This window comes from Trachemys scripta, chromosome 23, assembly GCF_013100865.1.
Source record: "Trachemys scripta elegans isolate TJP31775 chromosome 23, CAS_Tse_1.0, whole genome shotgun sequence".
NCBI classification, from domain to species: Eukaryota; Metazoa; Chordata; order Testudines; family Emydidae; genus Trachemys; species Trachemys scripta.
Window position 1 is genome coordinate 12,011,753 of NC_048320.1, and position 14,254 is coordinate 12,026,006.

Consider the following 14,254-nt stretch of genomic DNA (forward strand, 5'->3'; position numbering starts at 1 on the left):
GGCCAGAAAAGTGGCTAAAAAACAGACTAGTGAGGGCCTTAAAAATTAAACTCACTCAGTGCTCAGGCAGGCAGGAAGGAAATAAGCACATCCTTTCTGCCCATTCCTGAAGAGGAATTGAAAGAGAAACACACATTGGAGGTGTCAGCAGGGCAGGTTTTAGGCTTGTGTCAAGGGGGTGGCATAATCAGCATGTTCCCACTCTCAATCCGTGCACAGACCCTTCAGAGCAATGCTTGATGCAGAATATGCTCGCCATCCTGAACTGGGTTCAAAAGACCCTTTTATGGGTATCAGTGTTGTTCTGCAGAATTTCAACTACTGCAGAACAACATTCAGAGATAATATCTGTCAGGTAATTTGTTTCTGTCCTGCATGGGGACTGGTGAGCTGTGAAAGTGGGAATGACACATAAACATGGGTCCCAAACCACAACCCTAGCTCAAAACACCCCTGAATTTTGGGGAGTTAATGGGAGTACTAGAGGCACAAGGACGACATGGCTGGTCACCTGAAAGGGGGATGGAAAATATTCTTTTAACAAAACCGCAGTAGACAGTGTAGCTAGTGATTAGTGCAGGGGGATCAATGAGCATCTCACGACTCTTCGGCTCAAGCTTAGCAACAACCTCTTCCTCATCAGCGCATCCGCCCCAACATTCGATGATGAGGAAGACAATTAGGAGCAGTTTTAAAGAACTTGATGGAGTCCTCACAGCCACAACTAAGGCAGACAAACTCATCCTCCTGGGAGATTTCAATGCCAGAGTTGGATGGAGAGGCACAATAGGCTAAGAAGGGGTGAGAAATGTAAACCACAATGGTCTTCTCCTCCTCAGCAAATGTGTGGAGCATGACCTGCTCAGCACCAATACCATCTTTAGGCAGAGTAAAAATTTAAGATCACCTGGAAACATCCTCGGTCCAAACACCGGCACCCTCCTCAAGGACAATGCAGCCATTAAACAACGCTGGAAGGAACTCTTTGAGAGCCTACTAAACTGCGAATCCACGGTCTCTGAAGACACCATCAAGTTTATTCCACAACACTCAGCAATGGAACACCTTGCTGATCCCCCATCTTTTGAGGAAGTCCAGCATGCCATCACTTAGACAAAAGATCACAAGGGTCCAGACCCAGACGGCATCCCAGCTGAGGTTTTTAAAGCTGGTGGAACAACGCTCCAGCACAAACTTTGCCAACTCCTCGACAAAACCTGGACCTGTGAAGAAATTCCACCTGACTTTAAGAACGCCAACATTGTTACAATGTTCAAGAAAGGGGACAAGGACATCTTAAAAAGGGAGGGGTCAACCCAACAAACTGGGAGGACTTGGCACGGAACAGAACACTGTGGCGCTACACCATACACCAAGCCACAGCTTACTTGGTGCTCATGAGACAGAGAAGCGACAAAGGGGGAAAGAAAGGGCACAACACTCCAACCAACAACTATGTTGCCTCCAAGATTACACCTGTCATTTCTGTGGGAAATCTTCAGGGCAAGAATTGGGCTCCTCAGCCACTTAAAAACTCACCAGTGAACCCCCTTGGCAGACATCATCTTAGCACTGAGGGATAGCCGAAGAGAGTAAGACTATATGGTCTATGGACCACCGGTGGTTCGTGCAGAGCTGTCCAACCACATAATGAGGTTTTCCCCTCCTTGCTTCCAGCTGCTACATTGCATTAAGTCAGCTGAAAATAGAGGAGCACTTTCCTCACATCACATTACACAATCCATTGTTGCTGCAGGCATGTTCAGTGATCACGAATGGGCTGGGAGGAGACAAGCTGTCTACTTAGACGTGGTCCACATCCTATGAAAATGTCAGACAGCCCCTGCATTAATATACCTTAAATGATATGAAGGTGCAAAGGTTTGCCAGGTGCAAAGCTCAGGAATATAGGAACAAATGTGGAGCATACACTTGTAGGCCCAAATCTTGATCCCTGACATGAATGGCAGTTTTGATGTCAATGAAATGAGGAGATGGCCTTTAATAGGCTCTGAGTCTCTGTAGCCCTGAACCTTGTGAAGTCATTTTCACCAGTGCAATGTGAGTGGGAAGAGGGTGCAGAACACGACCCAGATCAGAATGGTAGCATATGCACCCCTTTTGCATTGATGTAGATGACTTTACAGGGTCTACAACAATGGGGAATCAGGCCAACTGGGTCTGATTCTCCTCTCACTTACCAGTTTTACACTGTTGTGACTCTGCTGACTTCAGTGGAGTGACTCCTGATTTACAGAGGTGTAACTGGGAGCAAAATCAGACACAGAGACCCCTCCCACCGAAACAACCACAAACGTTAATGCTATTTTCAATCAGGCATGAGCAAGAAGTACTGAATGGCTCCTGCATCCTGAGGTGCACACGAAAAGAGCCCTGGTTTCAATAATAATTACGAGCTTGCCCTTATTGCTATTGAAATCGACTGCAAAACTCCTTAGGCTAAGACCCCAGGAATGTGGCATATCATGGGCCCAGACTGTCAGACGGAGCATTTGCACCAGGTCTGCGGCTGATCAAATGTTCTCAGTTTGGTGACTTTCTTTGTCTTTGTGTGTGGTAGTTTGCTAATATTTGCCACCCCCAAAGCCACCTTTGGGGCATTCTGGAACTTCTCCTTTACTAACTAGAATGTTCTTTCGATTCATCCATGTGAATGTGTTCAAATCAGGAATTACATTAGATCCTCGTGTTATCCTCATCCCCCCATGGGCTGGTCTACACCAGGGCCAGCTCCAGGCACCAGCTTGTCAAGCAGGTGATTGGGGCGGCCACTCCGGAGAGGGGCGGCACGTCCAGCTATTCGGCGGCAATTCAGCGGACGGTCCCTCACTCCTGCTCGGAGCGAAGGACCTTCCGCCAAATTGCCGCTGCAGATTGTGACTTTTTTTTTTTTGCGCGCCGCTTGGGGCGGCAAAAACCCTGGAGCCGGCCCTGGTCTACACACAAAAAATGTACCACTTATATACCATTGTATAGCTTATTCCTGTACAGAAAGGGGAATAAGCTATACCAATATAACTGCATCCACATTAGAGACTGTACTAGTAAAACTGTGTCAGTTAAACAATCACACCCCTAAACCGACACATTTACAGTGGTACAACAACTGTGCATTTAACAGGCCTAATTTTCAATTCCCAATCATCTAAGTAGTTTTCCAGACCCAGAGTTAAATAGCGAAAAACACGCTTTGGGCTTGGCTGTATTAGAAAACTTGTGCCAGTCTAAGGATTTAGTCACACACCAGTGCAAATCTCTAATGTAGACATACTTGGGAAGAATACTTCACACTCTAAGGAAGGTCCAGCCAGCCCTGCTCCTTGACAGGGAAAATCAATAGGTGTTTGTCTGATTGCAGGGTAAACATTCAAAGACAAAAGAAAGTGTATTGTCAGGAAGTTGTAATCCTAACGCAACAGGAAACCATGCTCCATGCCAAAGTTGTTAATCAACTTCTGGAACTCATTCCCTCAGGAAATCAACTAATCCAGATCTATGGAGATATTGGAAAAGAATCAGATCTTTATGACAGAACACTGTGGTTCTATAGTTAGAGTTGAGTTTTTCACAGAAAGCAGGGACTCAACCTCTTTGTTATGTATGAAAAATACACAGCATCCTCCCCCAAAATTGCAGAATTTTCTTCGGTAGGCAGCGCTGCCTCCTGGATACAGCATTGAACTGGATCTCAGGAGACCTGGGTTCCAGTCCCAGCTCAGCCACTGGCCTGCTTGGTGATAATAGACAAATTGATTCCCCGCTCTGTGCCTCAGTTTCCTCATCTGTAAAATGGGGATGATACTCACATCTTTTGTAAAGCGCTTTGAGAACTACTGATGAAAAATGCTACATAAGAACTAGATGTTCTTGTTGCTGTTGTTAATTATTAATTATTATTATAGTACAGAATGCAATTCCTGAGAATTTACAAGTAAACATGTTAATTCGTTTAGGAGTTAAATGGGTCATTTTAGAAATTTTGCACCCAATACCAGACTTTTTCTTTTGTCCTTAACTGAATAGAATATTGCAAACTCTTCAGACTTCTCGTAGTTAAGAGTAACTGCAATCCTCTACACATGAATAAGAAAACATGTGCAACTTACCTAGGTGAAGAAGTTACAAAGGTTATGATTATCTGCCCTCATGTTTCAGGGCAAAAACTGATTAGCTACAAAAGCCAGGCAATAATCCCCTACCTCCACACCATTATATATGATATCAAGCACATAGTTCAATGCATTCAGAATAATTTTTGCCTTTTTTGGAAGAATTGGGAATAGGCCCCTGATGGGGACAGTATTAATCTAGACCAGTGGTCCCCAAATCCAAAAGTGGGGTGTGCACCCCTAGGGGGGCGTGGAAGAAGATTGGGGGGGGCACACGGTAGGGCCCAGGCCAGCCCCCATGGGGAGCAGGGAGAGAGTACCACCCTGCCCTGCTCTGCCCCCAACCTAGCTTCAACCCCACCTGCAGCTCCACTCCACCCCCTGATCCACCTCCAGGCCACCTCCGGCTCTAGCCGCAGCTCTTCCTCCATCCCCAATTCTGCCCTCAGCTTCGTCTTCAGCCCAAGCTCCTCTGCTGAGCGGACTGTACCGTAATTGGGGGTGGGGGAAAACAGATTCCATTACTGGTAAGGGGGGGCATGACAGGAAAAATTTGGGCACCACTGATGTAGATTAACTGGACAGCTGGGAAGCTCCAGTATGGAAAACCCTATATTTCCCCTTGATAAGGTTAGGTGGCACACTGGAGCACTGATTAGAAGAAAGTGGGAGGAGAACCACATTGTGTTGCTTGGTAATTAGAGCACGGAAGTGCAACCAGGACTCTGGGTTCATAGTTTCATAGATTCTAGGGCCAGAAGAGACCATAATGTTCATCTAGTGTGCCCTCCTGCATAACATAGGCCACGGAATTCCACCAAGTGATTCTTGCACTAAGCACATAACTTGTGGCCGAGGCTCTCTCCCTGATTCTGCCACTAAGGTCTTCTCTACACAAAAAGTTATACCTCTTTAAATATACCAGAATAGTTAAATGGTGCAAACTCCCCCTCCACTCTCAAGGCCTTGTCTATGCTAACTACATGGGCTCTGCTGACACAGCTATACCTGTATAGGTATCCAGTCAGACCTCCCTAGCCTAGACACAGTATATGCCGACAGAAGGAGTAGTTCTACCAGCATAGTAACGTCCCCTCCCCGAAAAGTATTACTTATGTGACCAAAGCCCTTTCCTCCTGGCATAGTTATGTCTACACTGGGAGGTCTTCCATCAGAGCTGTATGGGGTAGGGTGTGTGGTTTTTTGAGTTTGTTTTTTTCACCCCCTCGGCTAACATAGTTATGCCAACAAAACTTTCTAGTGTAGACCAGGCCCCAGTGTGGACACAGTTATACCAGTATAAAGGTGCTTATACTGGTATTCCATATGGGGAAGGGAATAATAAAAGGGGGATAAATGCTACCTGACTTCTGAGGGATTATGTGAGGTTTAATTGTGTAAGGTGTGAGAGTCTGGATGAAATTATATAAAATACCAAGTCTCATTAAAGGCGGTCTGGCAAATTTAAAACAAAACAGTGAACAAATGTCGTGTTAATAGAGTTACAATGTGTAGCCTCTATTCCTTGCATACCCAACAGTCCAAGATATTCTAAAGGGGCTAGTGATTTTGGGTGTCCAATTTGAGGCACCTTAAAGGAGCTGGAGTTTCAGAGGGACTCAGCACTTTCTGAAAATCAGTCCCTTCTTTAAGGCGTCTCAAGAAGAGCCCCTACAAATTGGGGCAGCGAAAATCACTAATTGCTTTTGAAAATCTTGGCAAATTTAGTATTAGATGTCCAGGGAAAGCAGGATCAGGTGCAAAATATTCTGGACTGGAAGGATTCTAACACCCTCCCTGACTCCAATTAGATAGCATCTTTCTGAACAAGTAGCCCCATTGGCTTTACCAAGACTATTTCTGAAGTCTGCTGCGATTCAAAAAGAGTAACGGTGTCAGAATTTGACTGTCTGCCAGCTCCTAGGGGACGATCTATGATTCACCAGTGACTATAATCTGAGTAACAAGTTACAACCTCAGAATTTGTGATGAGTAATAGGGCATGTAACAAGAACATCAAATCCTTTCTTTAGCAGCACACCAAACGGACACATGGCTTAAAGAATAATATTAACAGCAATTTAGAAGTGCCAGTGCCCACGATAAGGCAACAGAATATCAGCAGAGGAAATAGTTGCTTCCTCTAATAAGATAATCAGCACATTTTTAGTAAACCCGCTGAGCATCTGAGAACTGTGTATGCAAATTTCTCAAGATACAATGGAAAATTTTTTTCTTTGTAGCTTATTAAAAAACACAGCCCCGTCATCTTTTCTAGCATGTATAAAAAGATGCTTGCAGCTCAAAAAAATCTCACAGTGGTCTGCAGGGAATTCCTGGTCTCTTTTCCTTTTATATTTAACTCCATCTCTACAGTTCCCATACACGGGGGGAGTCAAAAATTAATCATTATGACCCAAATTCATTCATGGTGTAATTGCACTGAAATCAGGCATATTGAACCAGGCATGAATTTTACTTTATATGTTCTATTTGCCTTCTTAAAAATATGTTGGTTGCAAGGGGGCGAAGTTGGGAGCATATTTTAACTTTCCTAATTCAAGGCCCATTTTGATTTCCATGGCATGTGAAATGTTTTGAGCTGGTGTATGAATGGTCCTTATATAAAACAAGAGGGTTGTTTTTCTGTTTCTAAGGAGGGTTAGTAACCCTCTGCTGTGTAGGATAGATAGATCAGTATTCTAGGATGGAGATAGACAAAATTAGGCTTTGGGGTATGGCAAAGGTGTAGTGAGGAGAGAGAGAGAGAGATTTGACTACAGGTTTCTTGGGACTCTGTGAAGCAAAGCATATGGGTTCTCAGGCAGTCCTTGGTACACAGGATATTTGAGACAAGGTTGTAGGTTGGGTTTGGAGGTATCTGTCATTTAGGAAGGCTGGTGGATTGGGGTGTTTGTCACTAGGAGGCACCAGTTCCTCTCACCAGGTAGGGCCATCCCAGGGGTAGGTTTGTGCTGGGGTGGATGCCCAAATACGGGGCTCTGTCTCCTTATATAAGGCATGTCTCCGGCTCCCCCCCAAACATCTGCCTCTCTCCCTCATCACTCCCTCTCTTTCTGTCTTTTCCCCCACCACTCAGCAAAGCAGTCACCGCCCTGCATCCTCCCCCAAACCCCAGCCATACACACTGCCAGGATGTTGTTGCTTGAATCTCAAAGTTAGACGCTGGGAACCCACGTACCCAAAAAGCCACCGATCATTTCCTGTCAATATATTCACTGAGGTTTCACAGGCTGGGCGGATTCTCAGAAACAAGAACCCTAGGTGACGCCTTTTTCGCATCTCCTCCCTTTTCTGCCTGATACTGTCTGGGGTGGCTTTTTTGCAAGGGGCTGGGACCTGATCTCAAGGCACAGCGACCAGCAGCTGCAGTTTGTGCACAAGCGATCGCAGCCACAGCCAGGGGGTGGGAAGGCGTCAGAGAGTGTCGAGTTTCCGCTCAGCCCCACAATCCCCTTGTAGCTGGGGAAGGGAGGAGGTCAGCGAGAGAAAACAATTTTCTGTTTGCCAGATCTGCCCCAGCTCTTCAGAGCGAGCGAGCGAGAGACTCACCTCCCAGTGGCAAGGCCAGGGACAGAGGAAACCACCGAGAAAGAGACACACACACACATCAAAGCTTCGCAGGACCAAAACAACAGCTCACTAATAAGGGGGAAGACCCAGGATCAGAGGCAGATCTGCTACTAGGAATAACCCCTGTTTAAAAGGGAGCTGTTCCAGAAGACACACTGATCTAGACGGGTGCAATTAGGGAAGCAGATGTGGGGGAAATCTTCCACCCAGCACTCATCCGCCCCTCCAAAGAAAGAAAGAAACACATAGGCATGCATGGGTGCAGACTGCCAAGTTTTGCGCGGCTCCCTGCGTGACATGTTATGTAATATTATGTACTGAGCTGTTTTGCATATTCACAACTAATTTGCATCTGAGCATAAAACTTCAGATGCGGGGAGGGGGAGGGGACAAGCAGTGTGGATGTAGTACCCGAGAGTTGTCAGTTTGACAGCTGTAGTGGATTAAAAAAAATGCAGTTTATCTACTGTTTCCCAAGTAGATTGCCCTGCCAGCATGCCTCAGACCTAATGTGTGTGTGATTTTCTGTAAAGATAATCAAGAGAGTTCAGTTTTCATGCCCATGCAGTGGATTTCATATGGGCATGTTCCTTGTTATATAGACTGATTATCCCACATTCCTCCATTGAGGAACAAATGAAGAAACAGCAAAACTGTTTTCCAGTATGTGACCTTCAGAAGCCACATGTCCCCTGGTGGAGGAGGCAGGTGGGGAAGAGAAAGAGAGGTAAGTTGGTAATGGTCCATAAATGTATGAGAGAGACAAGGTGGGTGAGGTAATATCTTTTATTGAACCAACTTCTGTTGGTGAAAGAGACAAACTTTTAAGCTCCACAAGACTCTTCTTCAGGTCTGGTGAAGCTCTGTGGAGCTCAAAGCTTGTCTCTTTCAACAGAAGATGATCCAATAAAAGATTTCAGAGTAAATGTTCAGAGTAAAAGATGTTACTTCACCCACCTTGTCTCTCGCATATCCTGGGGCCAACATGGATAAAACACTGCAAACAGAAATGTATAGGCAGTGTGTAACAAAAATGTGGGAGTCGAGGGTCATAGGGGAAAGGAAAATCAGTCTGACTGTAAAAGTCCATTGAAAGTACTCTCATCTGTAAAAGAGTAGTTTTATAGATTCATAGATTCTAGGCCTGGAAGGGACCTTGAGAGGTCATCGAGTCCAGTCCCCTGCCCTCATGGCAGGACCAAATACTGTGTAGACCATCCCTGATAGACATTTATCTAACCACAAGCAAACTTATTACATTCCTGTGTGAGGATGACACATGATATTCCTTGACTTTATTGTTTTAAATTAGACAGAACCAAGAAGACAAAACTGACCTACTACTTATTTGATTCAAGTGGTTAAAGAAAAGTGAAGGCATTTTGGATATTTCAGTTGCTACCTTTTAAGTCGTTAATGACATTAGAAGACAAGGTAGGTGAGGTATTGGACCAACTTCTGTTGGCAAGAGAGACAAGGTTTCAAACTTATGCAGAGCTCTTCTTCAGGTCAGATATTACCTCATCCACCTTGCTTCTCTAATCTCCTGAGACCAACATGGTGACAACAACCCTGCAACTATTAATGACATTGTTTAATGAATAATAATGTGTACTTACCTAGTGCTTTTTATACAACTCTTTCAAAGGGTTTTGCAAAAGGGAATCAGTGTTTTACAGACTGGGAAAATGAGGCAGTGGGAGATGAAAAGACTTGTCCAAGTCATTAGAAACCCATCTATGGTCATTCATAGCTCCAAACACTAACCATTGACCATGCTACAAGCTTTGTGGATGGTAGGAATGCAGGATCCAACCTATGCTCTGTCAAGCATGAAAGTAAACCTGCTAATAAGATATAAACACTGGTGCAGAGGTCTGTTTTGGTTCACAGTTGCTTCTTATTTTGCAGGTGCAATGTTATTAATAAAAAAAAAAATGTAGGTGTTCCTAGAAAATCCGTTGCTTGTTTGGTACAGGAGAAGGACAGAGATGTAAGAAAGAATTGTTTCTCGGTGGAGGCGGTTGATGAAAAGCAGAGGCAAAGTTCTTGTTTTTCTCCTTTTAAAGCACCACACTACAAAGATAGCAGAAGCTCCTATTCACACAGAGACTTTGACTTTGCTGATTGCCGTCTGGGGCCCAACTTTCCCCCTGCAGGAACTAGAAGCTCTACTATACTTCTACCTCTGGATTTCAGTGAGGAAAATCATGTTCTGTGACCCTACAGGGAGTGGAACAAGTTAAAACCTGCTGCTCATTACAGTGGAGAACTCGCCATAGTGGAGGACGGGTATCTCCATTTTCCCATTTTGTGGGGCAGAGGGGGATATGACACTCCAGCCCTGCCCCTCTGCTAACATTCCTAGCTTGCTTTGGGGGCTGCACGCCATTTATTACCAGGGAACAAAACTGTTTTTGGGGTGAGGGGAAATTACACCTTTTAGAAATACCTACATGTTGCCTAGCAGGTTTCTAAGCATCATTGACTTTAGGGCAGGAAACCGAAAGTTCAGCACTGCCAAGTTGGGACAATTTAAAGGGAGAGAGATTTTAAAAAAAAAAAGAGGAGTGTGGTTTTAAAAGTCTCAGTGAAACAAAGAGCCAAGCAATGCTTAAGTATTTTTACAGTACCATAGAGAGGGTCCTTCTGACATCAAGGCCCCACTGTGCTAAGCACCGTACAACTGCACACTAAGAGACAGCTCCTGCCCATAACACCTACATGGAAACAGACAAGAAAGAAAAGGGGAAAGAGATGAAGTGATTTGCCTAAGCTCATACAACAGGTCAGTGTCAGAGCTGGGGATAGAGCTTGGTTCTCCTGATTCCCGAGGAAGTGTCATGGCCAGGAGACAACACTGCCTCTTTGCCTAAAAAGGATGTTCATGTTAATTCAAGGGAAGTAAACTTGAAAGGTCTGGGAGCTGGCAGTTTGGATCATCTTTCCTGAATGTGGGACATAATGAACCCAAAACAAGGGATCTGAAGGAAATAATCATATGCAACACTTTAAAGAAAGTCAGATTAATGTCTTCATCTTAAATAACACCTATACTCTCTCCTTCATTCTACACCTCTACCCCGATATAACGCGACCCGATAGAACACGAATTCTGATATAACGCGGTAAAGCAGTGCTCCGGGGGGGCGGGGCTACACACTCCGGCGGATCACAGCAAGTTCGATATAACGCGGTTTCACCTATAATGCGGTAAGATTTTTTGGCTCCCGAGGACAGCGTTATATCGAGGTAGAGATATAGTAACCATTTACAGTAACAAAAGAGAGGTAGATACCACCAGATTCTGTTGGGAAGGAAGTGACTTTGGGTCTAAAATGAAGAATACCCTTTTTAAGGGAGGGATTGAGAGTAGTGAAGAGACTTCTGGACCTGCAGAACATCCTCATGGCCCACACTGTGCCCCTCTCGTAGTGGCTGGTCCAGGCTGAGGATAAGAGCCTCATACTGCTACCAGCTAATGGAGTTGCCCCTTTATTTTTATCAGCAGCACCTAGGAGCCCTAGTTATGCACTAAGACTCCCATTGTGCTAGGTACTGTACAAACACAGAACAGATAGATTGCCCCCACCCCAAAAGCCTTTAGCTCATGCTTTGAAGTGGTAGTTCCTGGATTCTGTCATGGCTGGGGGTTATTACACTTCAATTTAAAATCCAAGGACTCCCTTCCTCCCCACCATCTGGGGAAGTAGGTAAAATCTCCGACAGAAGGAGCTACTTTGAAGATGCATTTTCACTAAAGAGGGGCACAGATTTTCTTTCCCAAGTCCTGCCCTGTTTGGAATCAGATACATTATGATACATCCTTACCATGGGCTCTGAACTCGGAATGGCACTTTCATGGGCTAGATTGACCAACCTCCATTCTCCATAGTGGAATGGTGCAGGCGGCAGGTATTAGTGGCAAAACTGGTCATAAGGAAGAGCTTTAGAAGACGAGGTGGAAGAAAAGACTAAGATGCCATGCCGCTATGTGAGTCTAATCATTACAACTCACTACATACATGAAGCCCAATACATCCCTGCTCTAACGCTTTGCAATGCCACGTAGGCCATTAGCTAAGCCTGACCTACATTCAAGCATTTTTTAATCTAGACAAAGTTTTATGTTCTCTTGGAGCATTCGGTATAATTTACAATCATGTATAAGAAGCTTTGATTCTTCTGTAAGTTTTTTTCCCATTTGTATTTTATTTATTTCTATTTTAAAATAAAGTAGCTGCAGTATGAGCAATCGGAACAACGTTACTAATGTGCAGTTATATTCTGAATAGTGACTCTGAAACTATGGCCTTGTAAGGTGCCATGCTTATGGTATCTTTATGGCTTCCATGATGAAGTCATTCAGTCTACAAGCAAGATTATTTTCTTTGTAACTACTTTCAAACTCCAAGTACATTCTGCCAGTCAAGCTGGGATCATGACCACCAGTACAAATGATTCCGCAATTGGAACTTAGTTAACAATTCTATTCATGATGCCTGAGCCAGAATAGAATCTGGCTCCCTCTTCTTCAGAACTAACAGTAGTAACAATTCATTTTTGTAAGTCACGTCAGCAGTTATGACTTAGCTAGACTGCTCTCTTGGGCCTGTATGTGCCATTTCTACCTAGCCCCTTTTCTAAGCACAGCCACATTTTAAAAATCATAGGAAATAGCAAATGCACAATATAAATAAAACATTTTCGGGCCTCAGTTTTTATGGCTGCTGTTTCCCCCTGATTTTGCTCAAGACACAGATACGCTCTTTCTTCCCTGGTTTCCCCACCACAGGGATTAGTTATGTAAATTAGAACTTAATCCCCTAAAGGCAAATTTGCAGTTCAAGTCCAAGTGCCTGCTTGCATGGCCAAGTGGAACCAAAACCATCAAGAAACTGGGGATGTTTCGCATTTTACCCTATTTCCTTAAACTATAAAGGTCTCCGTCAAGTTATAAAGGCAACCGACCAGATTTTTTTTTTCCTTTTAAACAAATTCATAATACAATAGATAAAAGGAAAGAGGGGGAAAAAACCTTCCTAGAGAAGTGAGCTAAGGCTCAATGAATTTCCAGCAATGTGGCAAACATATTGTCTGCTCCTGTGACTCTCAAAAGAATGTAATAAAGGGAAGACAGGAGCCCAGCAGGCAACTTCTAGGGGAGCCGTCTGCCTTCCAGCCCCTTGATGTAACGCTTGAACAGGTGCAATATAAAGGATGCTAAACTGGTGATTATTAGGGCTGTTGGGAAAGGGTTCCTCTCTGCTGTCTGATGTGAATATTTTTTAAAGGCACAGTATTAAGGGATATACAGGCCTGTTACAGATCACCTATTCTAAGGGGGATACTATGTTTGCACAGAAAAAGAAAGTTGCCCGTTTAAAAGATATTCGGCCTGATTTGTGGCATTGTATATCAGGAATACTTCTTGTGAAATCAATGGAGTGATACAGGTGTAAGTGAGAGGGGAATCATGATCACTGAGTTGCATTGCAGATTGGCTATTTTTCTCAGCAATGTCAGCCGTTCCCCGGACTGACTTCAGAACAATAGCTGATCTCCTCGACACTCAAGTTTGAGGCTGGAAAAGTTTTTAGGTGTGTCTATCTTTGTGGGAGTTGAGATAACGTTGTTGTTTTTTTCCTTCGCTGAAGTTGCTGAACTTTCAAGATTATCTGTCCTTATGGCTCAGCAACCAAGCAAAGACTAAATAACAAGCAAAGATCCCATATGGTTCAGTGATTTCTTGGTTAAGCTTCTATCCAAGAGACAGCATTCTCTTATTCTTTACATGATTTCTTTTAAAAAGAAAACAACAACAAGAACAACAACAGAGATTTACAGGAAGGGAAGTATGTTTAATGTCAACCACCCAACTTTAAATCCTCTTTTTATTGAGGTTACCCTCTTCCGTTCCTCAGCCAACTCTGATCTCTTATGCAACATGCACTACTAGCACAGGAATAGAATTGAGCAATTTAAAAGGACACCTACCTATTAGGTCCCTCCTAAACCAGTGCAGGATTGTCCCTACACTCTCCTTTTTTCTATTGCTTTGTCCAGTCTACTTTTTAGTGCTTTACTCTCTGGGACAGACAGTGCGGCCTAGTGCATGGGGCACTGGGTGGGGTGTCTTGAGGCCTGGTTTTGACCTGCTGTTTGACTAGGCAAATTATTCCTGCTCTCTGTTTCTTCCCCACCCTTTGACTATGTGGACTGTAATATTTTGTGGGCAGTTGGCGGTTGTTTGTAACTCTGAAAAGTTCGTAACTCTGAACAAAAAGTTATGGATGTGAAACTCGAAGGGCCATTTTCCTCCCTGTTCCCCTGGCAAGATGCTTTTTCTAACAGGTGCCAATGGGTTAACAAATAATTATTTTAGCTTTTCAGGAGCCAACCCATGCCAGACGGTGGCGCTGGCGGTGCCCCTATCTGTCAAGAAGGAATTGTATAGATAATAGGATTTGGGGAATGGTCCTAGCTGATCACTCCGGAGATATCCAAACTGACTGGAGTGGGCAAGCATC